Here is a 13,851-nt window from a genome sequence, read left to right as displayed (position 1 = left end):
GATTAAACAAGTATTTAATGATCTTGACAGAAGCTGACATTGCTATAAAAGGTTAAACTTCTCCCACATGCCATAACTTTTTGCTGGTTTCAGCTGCCCCCAAATCCTCAGTATGAAATTTAATAGTTGTAAAAAGGTTGTACTGACATGCATTTTTGTGGGAATAAATTACCGAATGAACATGAAGTGTAGAGACATCTGTTAGGTATACCACCAAATTCCAAAGAAGTACTGATTTATCATCAATTCCATCCATTCTAACAAAATGTCAGGACTTTCTGACCCTTTCTCTAAGTCCTGGAGTCAGTTTTTGTTAGGCAATATGCATATGTCAGACATCCCCTGTTTTGGAGATATTAGACTGAGAAAAGGACAGGAGGAAGAGGGGAATTATCCCTGATTTTCAGGCAGAAAGCTGAGATAGAGAAATCAAATCGCTTGCAGCAGAAGAAAGAACTGAACCGAGATCTTGTAACTCTGTCTCAAATTCTCTTTTTTGGTGCTTTCCATGGAATTCAGTAAGTTTTTAAATTTCTCTCTTCCCAGTATCAAGCCAAAGTAAGATAACAGCAATAGTCCTTCTACACTAAGGCGGAAGGAAAGCCAAGGTTATTAGAACATCCTGGAAACAATAAAGTTTAAAAACCTACCACACACATACACAGAGCCTAGAGAATTACAATCACTACTATTTTAATGGGTTGAGAGAGAGAACATAAATTATCTTAATGATTTCCAGATTTCTGTGATAGAAATTTTGAATGAGCTAAAATCAGATAAACAGAGTATCAAAAGACTTCAGTTCCAGATGCCTCCAGAATGATTACAGGCCAGAGATGTTTGGAGAAGAAAGTAAATATTTTCAACAGCTCATTAAATAAAAAGTATGTGATAGAAAAGGGATGATCACAATATTAAATATTAAAAGCTGAAAGCAGTCTGAAAATTAATGTCAGGTCTTTGCTGCCTTATGATGAAAGGGTGTATTTTGCAACCAGTTTGTAGGCTGCCGATGTATTTTACTGCATTTAGTCACAGCGCTGCTCCATAGGAGTTTATCAGGTAACACATGTAAAACTATGCGATAGACTCAAAGGTGAAATAGCTGGGAAAGCTGGCTAAACCAGAGGTTTTGAATGTTATGAGATTTATTGCCAGCCATGAACGTATAAAATGCATTCTCAGATCTGGGCTCCAGAAACACATTCGCGGCAAAATTTCTAGTAGCAGTTAAGTCCTCACAAAGCTGGAGGTGTAAAAGAAAATATCCAGAAACAGGGATGATCAGTTGTTATTAAGCATTTGGGACAGATCCTCAAATGACATAAGCATCTACAGCTCCCAGTAGAGCCACCACATTTGGCAACACGTGAGGAGTAAGCCAGCTGAAGCTTGCTGGTTCACACCTCAGCCAAACACCGTGTCTGTGCTGCCTCGGCGCCTTTCTGCCTTCCAGAGCCAGGAGATGCAATCACTCCCAGTCACAGAAATCCTGCAAAGAGCACAACACCACCACCACAGGCGTCCAGATGATTAACAGCACAGCATGGCAAAAGCTGCTTCTGCTGCAGGTCAGATGGATTCTGTTGACGGTACAGATGCTGCAAAAGGTGTAACTTCCACAGCCAGCTCTTCTGTAGTTTTGTTTCTGGGGGAGAACACCCGGGAGCTGTGCACTGGTGTAAGCACAGCTCTGCATCTGAAGGGGGGTGGCTTGTGACCGCTGCATCTCTAAACTGGTCAAACAGCCTCAATGGTTTTAAGAAATTTGCCTTCAAGTACTTTGCTACTGTAGCAGCAAGACACCACACCTACGCACCTACACACATAGTGCCATGCGCGGGCTTACACGTCCCAAGCACATGAAGTCCACAGTTTAAAAAAAAGCCCTGCATTTTTTTTGGGACTGTAGATGGGTCTGATTTGTACCATTCACACAGGAGAGAGAGGAACTTCAAGTGGGTCTGAGCACATGAAAACACAGGATACAAGCTTTTGTTCCTGTTCATTGTAAGTCTAGGCTAGGTAGGTTGTCTGGAGGAAGAGAGGGGGGAAAAAAAGTCATGCCAATACACACCTACCAGGTGCATGATAAAAGACTCCTATCTACGCCTGTTTCAGGAGAACCCCACAACAGCGATATCTGCAGTAACTAGTGGGTGTGTGTGTGCATGCACCTTTCTTCTCTGCTTGTAACCACAATCTGGGGAAAAGCATGAGAGATCTGAGAATCTACACACTGAAATTATTCCAGTTGTTCTGCCTTCCAAGGAAATGTAGAAAATGTGAAGCTTTCCTTTCTGTTGTGCCTGGAAAGAGGAAGGGATTTCATGCTGAAAGCAGCAGGTCACTAAGGAGATGCCAGAATAACACAGCAGAAAAAGAGAAGTTATGAGAAGGCTTTTGAATGGCATAACCAGGAAGACATTCTTGTGAGGGACAGCTTACAAACAGTTCAACAGAAACATGACGAAGAGATGCAAAGCTCAGCACAGCAAATAAATGAAGAGTGTAATTACATATTTAAAACTGAAAAAAAAAAAAAGAAGACTATGCATAATTAACCTAATTTAGATGATGGGGATTTTATGATGTATAGTCCTCCTGTGAGCCTAGTGGTGTTAAGAAGTTACACAACTAAATCTGGTAACAGAAACAGACGGTAAAAAGTTGCTGGGAGAAGTGTCATGGTCCATGATGCAACCAAACCACCAACCGCCTGGGCACAGGGAGCACCTTCCCGTCCTGGTACACGATGGCACAACAGCCCCCCGCAGGCGTTCATGGCTTCCCCTCACTGATCCCAGAAACAGGAAAATGAATGGACCGGACCATCAGTCTGAACCAGCACAGTACTGTCCCGCAAAATCCTCTCATTCACTTATGGTTTGCTAGAACAGAATCTTGATTTTGAAGACCAGAAGGTCCATTATGCACCCTCCTCAGTTACTGACACCACTGGATTTCAACCTGTTACTCCTGCACTACATTGAGCAGCTTAAGCAGCAAGACACTTGAGTTTTATTTCAGAAAAATATTCCAATAGCTAGTTGCCTTCACTGTTAATATTTTAACTCTATTTCCAGGGTTTTTTTCCCAGTTTTTATGCCTTTGCTCTGCTAAGAGTGTTAATTACCAGTATTATAGTATCTCTTTTCTTCATTCAGATCTCAAAAGATTAGGATATAACCTTCTTTTATATTTCTCTTCAGTAAGCTCATGAGACCAAAGCAAGCCACATAGACAAATTTAAACCTGTAGGTTTTACAACATTCAGGTCTGATTTGTATAGTTCTTGTCAAAACATTATCCCTCCCTCTCTGACCAGTTTCATTCAGGCTGGTAGCACAACTGAACTATGCACCTCAGACTTGAACAATGTCATGGAATCATCTAAGGTGAGAATATATTTCATAAAGTAATCCTTGTAAGGATAAGATTGCTCTCATTCTCGCAGCATTGTACTGAGATCCAAAACTGGTACTGGTCCACCATCGCCTCTGCATCCTTCTGACTGTATTCTGAGCAGGTGGAGGAGGAGGATGGGAACCTGCAGAGAGCATCTCCACAGGTCCTCTGGTGACTGCCCCAGCATTCAGGTAAGAGATGGTTTGCTGGGCTCTCCTAGAGATAACAGATGCATATAAAGTTTAAAACCCATGTAATCAGTGGGAGTGCTCAGTACTATGCGGCTATCAGTCAAGATGTGACAATTGTACAAAAATATTATGTTTTCAGCTTTAGCAGGCTTCTCCTGAGACAAAGAAAACCACCTCAAAACTCAATTCTTAGCTGAGCTGTTGGCAGAGTGGTAAAAGTAGAGCTCATTGTGATCCCACGAGCTGCTCTCTATGTTCTCCTGCTGAGGAGGTCTAGGCCTAACCAAACCAGGGCAGCAGCTTTCCCTGGAACAGCCACATCTTCCTATGTGCAGTTGTGCAAGGCCATGCCATGACCCACCGCAACTTTCTTTTCTCCCTCCAGCTCCTCTGCCCAGACAAAGATGATGTAATGTATTTCTCCCTTTGTGCAGGCCCTGAGCTGAACCCGGCAGAAAGAGCACTTGTGCAATCTAGCTGTGGTCTCCTTCAGCTCAGCAGCTGCTTCTCCCAGGGCTTCAGGCTGGAAGGGGCCAAATGGCCTTCAGCACATCTGCACAGGCAGCCCAGGCACAGACCACCAAACAGAGTACGTCACCAAGAAGAACTAATTGCTCTTGCCTACTTCCCTAAAGAAAAATAAAGCTGAGCAGGTGTGTGTGCTTGGGCTATCACGCTACAGGAACAACTGCCTTTGCTTTCCAGGCACCCCTTGGAGAAGGGGAACAAGCCCTGGCACAAGTACACGATCCAAAGTCATCCTTCTGACACGGCCCCCAGGGACACCCTGACTCTGGCTTAGCATTACAGCCTTGCACCTGCAGCCCTCAAATGCAGACTTCATCCAAGCCTGCCTCAGTATGCAGAAGATGAATAATATCATCTACAAGGGCCAAAAGAACAATTTTCGTAAGTCTGAGCCAATTTTTCTCATGCGAGATTTATATTTGAATTAAGAAGGGAACATTATAAATCTATCCCATGATAAAGCTTAAAACTTGGGATTTTAATAGGCTGAATCCTCTATGCTCTGGGCTGTAAAAGTTGATAGTGTTTCTGCCTAATGCTGCATTAGGCAAGGAACCAATTCATCCAGTTACTGAACTGACAACACTGTTCCTGTGAACTCCAGATAAATTCACTGACTTGGACAAGGATGTACAATATGGTATGTATTGGGGCAGTAAACACAAAAGAATAAATCTATTCTCCTGGACTGCAGATCATTTTGGACTCAGATGGAAAACAGAAAAGCAAGAGTTGAAGTGAGGACACAAGAGAAGAAAGCTTAAGAGGCTGAAATATCTGTAAAAAGAACTTGGCTTTTGATGAGAACATGGAAAGAACTCAGCATAAGATAAACCCTCCACTTAAGCAGATTAGGGAAAAATCATGATGATCACCGATAGTTACTTTATAATCTAACTTAAAATGCAAGACTTTATGTATTCTATGTCAGGTTTTAATCCAATTTTTTCTCCTTCTGCAGTAATGCCAGGAAGCCACAAAAATAGAACTGTCAGCAGTCCATCTATAGCCGTGATACCAAAGAGAACTGGAAACATCTGGATACATTTTTCAACAGGATAGCCAAGGCAAAGGTATTTTAGGCAAGAGCATCTGCCTCTGCAGTGGAGTTCCCTAACATGGCTAAAAGTGTCTAGCTTTGAAAAGATGGGGCTTGGATAGCAACTCAATGCAGCTCTAAAAGAGACCATTGAATGGCATCCCGGACTCCTCAGCCTCTGCCATGACCATGGAGCCACACAACAAAACACACAGATACACATAAAATATCCAGACAGCTAATGAAAAATAGCTCCTCCTGTACATATGAAAAAGAAGAAAACCCAAACCATTTTGCATGGAAAAATATAGTTTCGTTACCATTAAAACCATGTTGACCTACAAGAGTCTAGACAGAATATCATAGAATCACATTGGTTTGGTTATGTCTTTATATACACATGCACACAAACATCTGCTGCTTTCTTTTAGGTGAAACAGGGTTTTATTAGTTATTTTACATTAATTATTTGCTATTTTACATATAGCTATTAGCCTGCTTCATGATGCAGGCAACAAAAATCTTTATACTATGGATTTTCCAGAGGATGAGGATTCCCCGTTCAGCAGTTCTGCTCCTCACTGTCACACTTCATAACCAATTACAACATTGTGGTGAGAGGAAAGAAATACAGAAGCTGTATAAATGAAGCCTAAAAGACTATGGCCAAGATTAAGAAAGGAGACTGGTGACTCCAATACATCTCATATATGAAAGAGATTAAATGAATGAATTGAGAACAGGAGGAAATAAGAATGGATCTTAATTAAAATTCAATCCAGATTGGGAGCTTGGCTCTGCTGGGCACGTGCACTGAGCTCAGGAACCTGCCTAAACACACTTTAAAAGTCCAGGAAGATCCCATCTTTATAAGGTGCAACTATTTATTATTTTTTTTGCTTTAAATCAAACCAATCACTTTTAATGGCCCCAGCAGTGCCTTTCAAAGAGATGTACTGGCTGGAGCAGTTGGCAGCTGTGCAGGCACTGCATAAAAGAGGTATTTGTAAATCATCTCGTGTAGACACTGGGAGAAAACAGCAGAAATCAGACCCATCTCAATTTTATGGGAACATCTGACATCCCAATTATTATTGGCCAAATGCTGCTACAACTATGAGGCACAGCAGTGGGGCTCCACTCCCTTCCGAGAAGACAGAGGTCCTGAGAGCAGAAGTTGGCAGTGTGAGCTTATCACTCCCTTTTTCCTCTCTCAGGATGGATTTGCTTAAAGCAAAGTGAATAATGCCTACACATTGAATGTATGGGGTTTTTTATCCTGTTGGGTTTAAATCAACACTCTTTGCAGGAGATTTTTGACCCATGACTTCACACATTGGTGAGACTAAACCTTGAAAGTACACATACCATTGAACAGAATGCAAGCCAGGATAATTCAGGGAGATGTTCTTGGGTTGATCAAGATTTCATGGAGGAATCTTTAGCTACTCCGGTCACTGCTCAACAGACACAGAACCTGAAAGGGAGACTGTCAGCCTCTGGACTGGGAACTCTGCCAAGCTCATTTTGCAAAAGTAAATAGGAGAAAAAAAAAAAAAGAAAAAGAAAAAACCAAACCCAAACAAACAAAAAACCCAACCCAGAATTAAGAGGTTTTGAATTTTCCTGTATTGTGAAACTAAGTTGGTCTTGAGAGTGGTTTTCTGTCACCTGGAAGCTCAGTGCTGAACAACATCTTAAGAACCTCTCAAACAGGAAGCACAACTTGTTTTTGGATCAGTTCATCGCTAACCACAAAAGTGCCGCTAGCTCAAGCTACCTTTGAACCTCCCTCTGACTAACCCTTGTCCCCACAATGTGGCAGGCACTTTCCTCATTGGAAGAGGTCCACGCACAGCAGACTGGATGCCTGAATTTTGCAAAGAGAATCCTTCCTTAGCCCCACTTTATCTGCCCCCTCCAAGCCCCAGTCAAGGGCTGGGCCATATTCTGGCCACATGCACCACCTGATGCTGGGGTGGTTCAACAAGCGGGAAGGACAGACACACATCAGGTCCCTCGACCAGGAGGCACAAGGGCTCTCTGGGAGTGAGGGGCTGCACTCCTGCAGGTGCAAGGGACCCTCCCAGGGCCCTCCCCACAAAGCAGAGCAGCCTTCCAGCTCTCCCACCACGGCCAAGCAGCCTTCCAGCTCCCCGTGCGCCAGACGAAGCTGAGGTGCTACATGTGCGCATTACTGTACCCCAGGCATGCTCTTCCGAAACCGCCAGGGCGGCAGGGCCCTTGGCCTTGCCCAGCACCCAGGGGAGCTGGGCAGGGAGCCAGGCCTCTGCCCAGGCTGGAGGAGCACACTCCAAGTTCATGTCCAGGTCCCAGGCTCCAAGGCGCAGGTGCCAAAGTAACTGAAGTGTCTAATAGGTTTTGAGGCCACTGGGTCATGGTCCTTCTAGATTGCTTCCTTGGACTTCAAAGCTGGTTTAACTGCCAAAGCAGCATCTCCAGACCCAAAGCTCATTGCAATGACCACAAGAACCCTGCAGACATCAAGGGTCTTTGTTTGGGGCCTAATTATCCATTGTCTCCAGTTTAAGTGTGGCTATTAGATCACCGGCAAACAAAGCTTCAAAACAAAAATCACCAGGGTACAATTTAAAGGAAAGATAAACATCAGATTTCTGACTTTTTTTTTGGCACTGAATTAATACAAACTTTAGCTGTGATGACAGGGAAACAAACATTCATACTAAGCTTAAGAGAAGTGTCCTCACTGATTCTACAGTTTGATGTATTAACGTAAGAGATATGATGCAACACAGATGAATTCAAACCAAACCCATGATTTGAACCTCTTCCCACATGAGAGTCCTCAGTTTAGGTCTGAGGATTCATCCTGGCAGCAAAACGCTATCAAAATAATTTTTCCCTGCATAAGCAATTTTTCTGAGAGAGCCTGAATAGCATTACTAACCAGAATGACAACACAGCTTAACCCAAACTCAGCCTGTCCCACTTAAAGCTTACTTTGCCTTTCACTTTACAGAGCTGAGATCTCAGGTTCTCTGCTGACACAGATTGGGTGTTGTCCTACTTAGATTAGAGAGAGAATATTTACCAGATTTAAGGTATCTTGGGAGATAGTAATTCAGAGTAAACAGAATATTTTTTTTATAAAATTAAACAAGAGTCCAAAGAGGGGAGCAGTAGGTCAGGATATACAGTCATGCAAAATTCACTAAATGAAGTAAATAGCATTTTTATCAAGCTGGCAAATTCAATATATGTTTCCACCAAAGTCAAAGGGTATTTCTGGTATAAGCCAAAGTGGATAGGATGCACAGGAAGACAGCAAGCCTAGGCCAGCCAAAGCCTGGCTTCCTCTTGGAGGTTGCCCATCTCAGGCAGGTCCTCTGGGCTCTACCCACCACACACAGAGGCTGCGTCCACCTGTCCTGAACTTGCCTAAGGGCTGGCTGCTGGCGAGAGGGGCAGTTCGGCTCTCCCTTGCCAACAACTGCTCCTCTTGGACCTAGTAAACATGCACAATGAGCTGGCCCAACTCGCTGATCAGATGCTAAACTAAACCACCAAAATGAACAAACTTTTTTTTTTTAAAGAGTACTTTTCCAACTCCCCCCATAGTTGACTGCACAAGGTGCGATCAGAATGTGAAGTCACAGGGAAACGGAGCCATGGCAGGACTGCCCTTTCAACAGCCAACCCACAACCCTGGAGAGTGCATTTAGAGTAAGATACATCAAACTAGAACACCTACGGGTACAACGAACAGAGGCTGAGCAAAAAGCAAACCAGCTGACAGGAAACACAAGTGACAGAACACGTCAAATGACTAAGCCTAATGGTTAGGACAAAGAGCCAGAGTCTGAGCTTTTTTTCCAACATTGTAAAGGAACAGCCTACACACGAGTGACTGAACAACCCTGCCCACATTCACTCTTTCCATACTATAAGAAAAAAGAGGACTTAAATCACCTGGGGATCCATCACCTAAGTTAAGTGCAGGGAAGGGCAGTGGAACTGGTGGGCCTTCTGTGAAGTCCGATGTACCCTTTAGGTGTGGCGTTTTTAGTAGGTGTGATTTTTATAAGTATTTGTAAGAATCAAGGGACACCTTAATAATAAACATTTTTCTTGAAATTCAGTATTGCTTAACCACATGTATTCAGCTAGAAAAAGGATAAGAAATCAAACTTCCCCACTCCTGGATTCATGCCCTAGCCACTGAGTTGCAGGATCACAGCTCACCTAATGAGTATTTCTGTATTGAAAGCAAGGCAAAACTATTTCAGAAGTAAGGAGTCAGAGACCACCAGCCCAGAACAACACGCAGGTTTATGGCTCTAGCACTCTCTTGAGACATAAAATATGCAAATTGAGAACTTGGCTCTTCATATCTGGGTAACACCTTTAAACAAAGCCTAGAAAGAATAAGTCAGGAAAAAAAAAAAAAAGGCATAGCAATATACTCCCCTCCATGTTTTTAAAGTTGTTCTGGCCATCTACATGTAATCTGAAGACACCTGGGCTCTCCAAGAGAAACTCATCAATGAACACCTCACTCCTGGATTCCTGGACAGTTTTGGCACCTAACTAATCAACAGTGTCAAAACCAAAGGCACATTGAACAGTAGACCTCAATGCATTCAGCAAATGTAACGGGAAAAACTGGGCCTGTACAGATCAGAGTCCAAGGGTTAGGACTGCAAGGATCTACCTCTGAGGAGTAGGTGCCCACAGGATCATTTACATGCCCAAGCACTTCACAGCTGTGGCCCAGCGTATGTCTCTTGAGATCTAGTTCTCTTCCTGCACAACTACAGTGGCACTGATTGGACGTGCACATTGCAGGAACAGCCACGATACCAACCTTTCCGTTCTTATCTAGAGAAATTAATTGCATGAGGCACTGGGCACTTTCCACATTGAAGGAAAGTTGCACGACCAGTTTAATTTAAGATGAAATTTATTTCAGACTGCTATTTAATAACCAGAGTAATCTGAACCACCCAGGAATCCAGCTATATGGTATGCATTAAAAAGTACACTATGGCTTTTGAATGGGACAGTTTGAAACTGCCTACAATTGCGACTGCTGCTTTAGCAGTGCTCTTGGATACAGGAGGTTGTAACTTCAGGAAACAGAATGTATTTTCTGATGCTAATTTCATCCAGTACAGAAGGGAAAATCTGTCTAGCTATATTCACAACTTCCTTCTGAGTTTTGGCTAAACCGTATCTCTAATTACCTGAAGTGTTCCTAGATAAGCTGATATAATTAGTTATCTCTTGCCCATGATAATGCTTAGATGTTAATTCACACAGAATATTTTCATTTTAAAAGGACATTTTCTTATAGCAATACCAGTTTGAGACTGTTTTAAGTATAATTTAATCTTGGACCTAATTGATATGAAGATTTAGTTCTGCAGTAGTTCAATCTAGTTACTATTTTTCTACCTGCCTCCATTTCTCAAGGTCCGCCACTTGATAGTGTCTTGAGCCGAGTCTTGGAAGCACACTGTCAAATTAACACTCGTGCAGCCACAAGCAAACGAACCGCAGACAATGAACCGTCTTCCTTCCCAAAGCCCCACTCACACTGTAGTGTGGTGGCAAAGCACTACAGTTGTGCAGCATCACCTGTGACACAAACTGCCCAATAACACTGCCTTCTGCAATCTGTGTTCTGCAAGTTGAATTAGTCCGTCAAGTTTTAGCCTACTTATAAAAAACACATAGACCAATATGCTGACAACTGTAAAGAATTCTGACATTAAAAACATGCTGCCCCATTCAATATACCTATCAGTATGCATCTGGTGAAGTATGTCAGGGGTTATGAAAACTATCATTAGTTGTTTTTTTTTCTCAAGAGCCCTATATGCACAGTGAGAAAATAATCTCCCGATTGCAAAAGGATCATTGTATATTAACGTTTAAATACTCTTAAGTATCAGTACACAACGCAGTTATGTTACATTCAATCACATCAATTATATATATTAAAAAGTCACTTTAGCAAGACAGCCCAACAAAAGCCAACCTTCCCAACTAGCTTTGTTCCATGGAAGAGTCGCTTAACCAAGACAGCCCAACAAAAGCCAACTTTCCCGGCTAGTTTTGCTCTCATTTACCCTCACGCACGGCCCATCTTGAAGTACTGAGGTGTGCCACGAGTTACAGAGGCTGCTGCAGACCGGCAATCGAATGGTTCTGCTGGAAACACAGAGCCCAACTTTTGAACTCCGATGAGCGACCAGGCAAGGAAAGCCAACTCCCACCTCCGCGGGACTGTGGCAGCGGACACCCCGCACCGGGCTCCGCCGGCAGCTGCCGCCGCGGGGCCCCTGCCCGCACCTGCTGCCCCCGCTGCCTGCGCCGCGCTCCGCGGGATCTTTCTCAGAGAGCCGGGGTAGGGCAGCGCCGCCGCGGCCTTCGCTCCCCGCTCCTGCGCGCCCCGGTACCTTTTGGGAGAGTGCCCAGCAGCCCCTCCGCCCGCTCGCAGCTGCCGCCGGCCCCTCCCGCCCGCAGCTCCTGCGCGACTGCCCTGCCCCGCGGCTCCTGCCCCGGCCGCTCGCCGCCTCTCCCGCCCAGGCCTCTCCTCTCCTCCCGCCCGGCCGCTGCCGGCCCCCGCCTGCCCTTCCCAGCCCGGCACCGCCGCCCCGCCGCCCCACCGCCCGCACGCCGCCTCAGGTGCGCTCCCACAGCGCTTACTCACCGATCGCTATCGCGGAGGGGGAATTTCCCCGCTGAGTCGGGCCTCACCGGCCTCACCGCAGCTACTCACAGGGGCAGGTTTATCTCCAAATAGCTGCCAGTAACTTTTCCATGTCGCTTGCTGGACCGTTACACTGGCAAAGGTGGTGCCAAAGCTGCCCCTCGCGTTGCTAGAAGCGAAACCAGGCCTGTATTTTAGAGTGGAAAAGTGAATTTTTGATTTTTCATGCTGTTCCCGGTAAATGGTAAGTCCAGCTGGAATATGGATCCCTGTCAAGTTAGGCTTTACGCCGACATGTGAAGGAAAGCCTCTGCCACACAGTGTGTAGTCTGTAGGATAATTTACGGATCTTACACAGTGGTTTGGTTCAGAAATGTCAGCAAGAAACTCTGGTTCAGAAATTTCCCGGCAGGAAGCAAACGTTTTGTGAGGCTCAGGATGATCCGCTCTCCCTCTCCTCTCAATTCCGGTTTCTGATAAAGAACTAGAAGCACTAAAATACCACAGGACGCAAGTATGTGCAAGAAGTGGGGGTGCATTAGTAGGAAAAGGGTAGTATTTCCTCAGGGAAATGCTGTTTACACTCTAAGAGCTTTAACATTTTCAGTCATTGAAGTTTCATACAGTTGCCCTAATAGCTCTTGAACTGCAGCATTTGGTGGGTTCCTCATCCACCAAGATGACGGTTTTTCTGTGATGATGTTTTTAATTTAATAGCGCCACAGACCTGTTGCTAAGAGTTTCGTGCCTGTCATCATGCAGTGTAACACAGCTACTTGAAGCTCCAGAGCCACTCTTAGGGGAGACCCTTTGCCAAAAGCACAGACTCACAATATTTGAGCTAACAAAGCATTTCCGTTCATCTCTGCACAAAGCCAGTCACAGTACTGGGGTATCACATAGCGGAGCGGCTCTGATTCCTTTTAATGGAGCTCAGGAGATTATGTGTGGTCGCTGTTTTAAAGAAATACCAGTAACCCGGTATGCTTCCAAAATTATGCGAGTCCTCCTGAGGTGCACATTAGGCACACATTTCAAGGCATCTCACTGAATTAATTTACGTGATTGAACAACTTTATTTTCACTCTTCATAGAAGAGCGTTGTTTAACTACTGATAAGGTCTCTATGCAGCTTGTTACGTCAGCATTTTCACGCTCAAGGGTTTTTCAGGCTCTCCAGCTGCTGGAGTTGGCAGGGCAGTAGCAGCCAGCCTTTGGGAGCGCAGGTTGCCTCTCCAATGAAGGATATTAAAAATGGTATTTTCAACAAGGCAGTTAAAGGAAAAAAAAAACAGTTTGCAAGCCTACCTTCCTTCTTTCTCAAGGCAAGGCTGTCCTCTGTAATTTGAGGGGGGCTCTTCTCACATCCCTGGGGCTCTTTTGATGGTTTGGGACACACCTTCCATTCTGCTTTCAGCTGCTTGAAAATTTGGAAGTTTGTTTCAACAGGCACAAAATTCAGTTGCATATGGTAAGGGATGTGGCCAACCTGATTTTATATGGAGGGGGAGAACATTATCGTGCTGTAATTGTTTTAGCTGAGGCAGGGGGGAACCTCCCGCCTCACTTAGAAGATTTTCGTCCCAAACAAATCTAGTGTGAAGATCAGCAGCGAAACAAATTTACCTCTGTTCTTCGCTCCCTAGACCTCTCTGTCAGCTGAGGCACTGGAGCAGAGCCGTGCAGAGCCAACAGAGGAGAATTTATTAGTCTGGGCTACGCTTCACCTCTCATATACCCTAGCGAGTCCTGTCTGATGATCTGTTTTGAACCTCTGCACAGCACACTTTTTCGCTTGCTGCTGAGGCTGTTTGTGCTATTGGATTACAACTTCCCAGTGTTTTTCTTGGTGAAAGAGGAGTAGCTAGAAGACTGTAGAAAGTAGCTACAAGCAGGAGTGCATATTATCACTTTTGGGCCTCAAACCTTTAGGAAATAGACCTGAAACAGTAAAAACCACATGCGTAAATACTGACACAGATGTTCTT

At 44.4% G+C, this 13,851-nt stretch overlaps 1 protein-coding gene across 5 annotated transcripts in view; it reads right to left on the bottom strand.

Moving 5' to 3' along the window:
* TC2N (tandem C2 domains, nuclear) overlaps positions 1–12,314 on the bottom strand; it is a 32,971-nt gene extending 20,657 nt beyond the window's left edge. Inside the window, exons 1-2 of one of the 5 annotated variants that reach the window (XM_082057781.1) lie at positions 11,610–11,634; positions 11,280–11,358 (exon numbers count right to left, since the gene is read on the bottom strand). The gene's annotated coding sequence lies outside the window, so the exon portion shown is untranslated. Of the gene's footprint in view, positions 1–6,534; positions 6,595–11,279; positions 11,359–11,609; positions 11,714–11,863 lie in introns of those variants that run through there. The other 4 variants (XM_082057783.1, XM_082057779.1, XM_082057780.1 and 1 more) reach the window with 4 other exon arrangements.
* Positions 12,315–13,851: the final 1,537 nt, after the last annotated feature.

This window comes from Streptopelia decaocto (genome assembly GCF_964273445.1).
Source record: "Streptopelia decaocto genome assembly, chromosome: 7".
Classification (NCBI taxonomy): domain Eukaryota; kingdom Metazoa; phylum Chordata; class Aves; order Columbiformes; family Columbidae; genus Streptopelia; species Streptopelia decaocto.
This window is presented reverse-complemented; position numbering and strand designations above follow the sequence as displayed.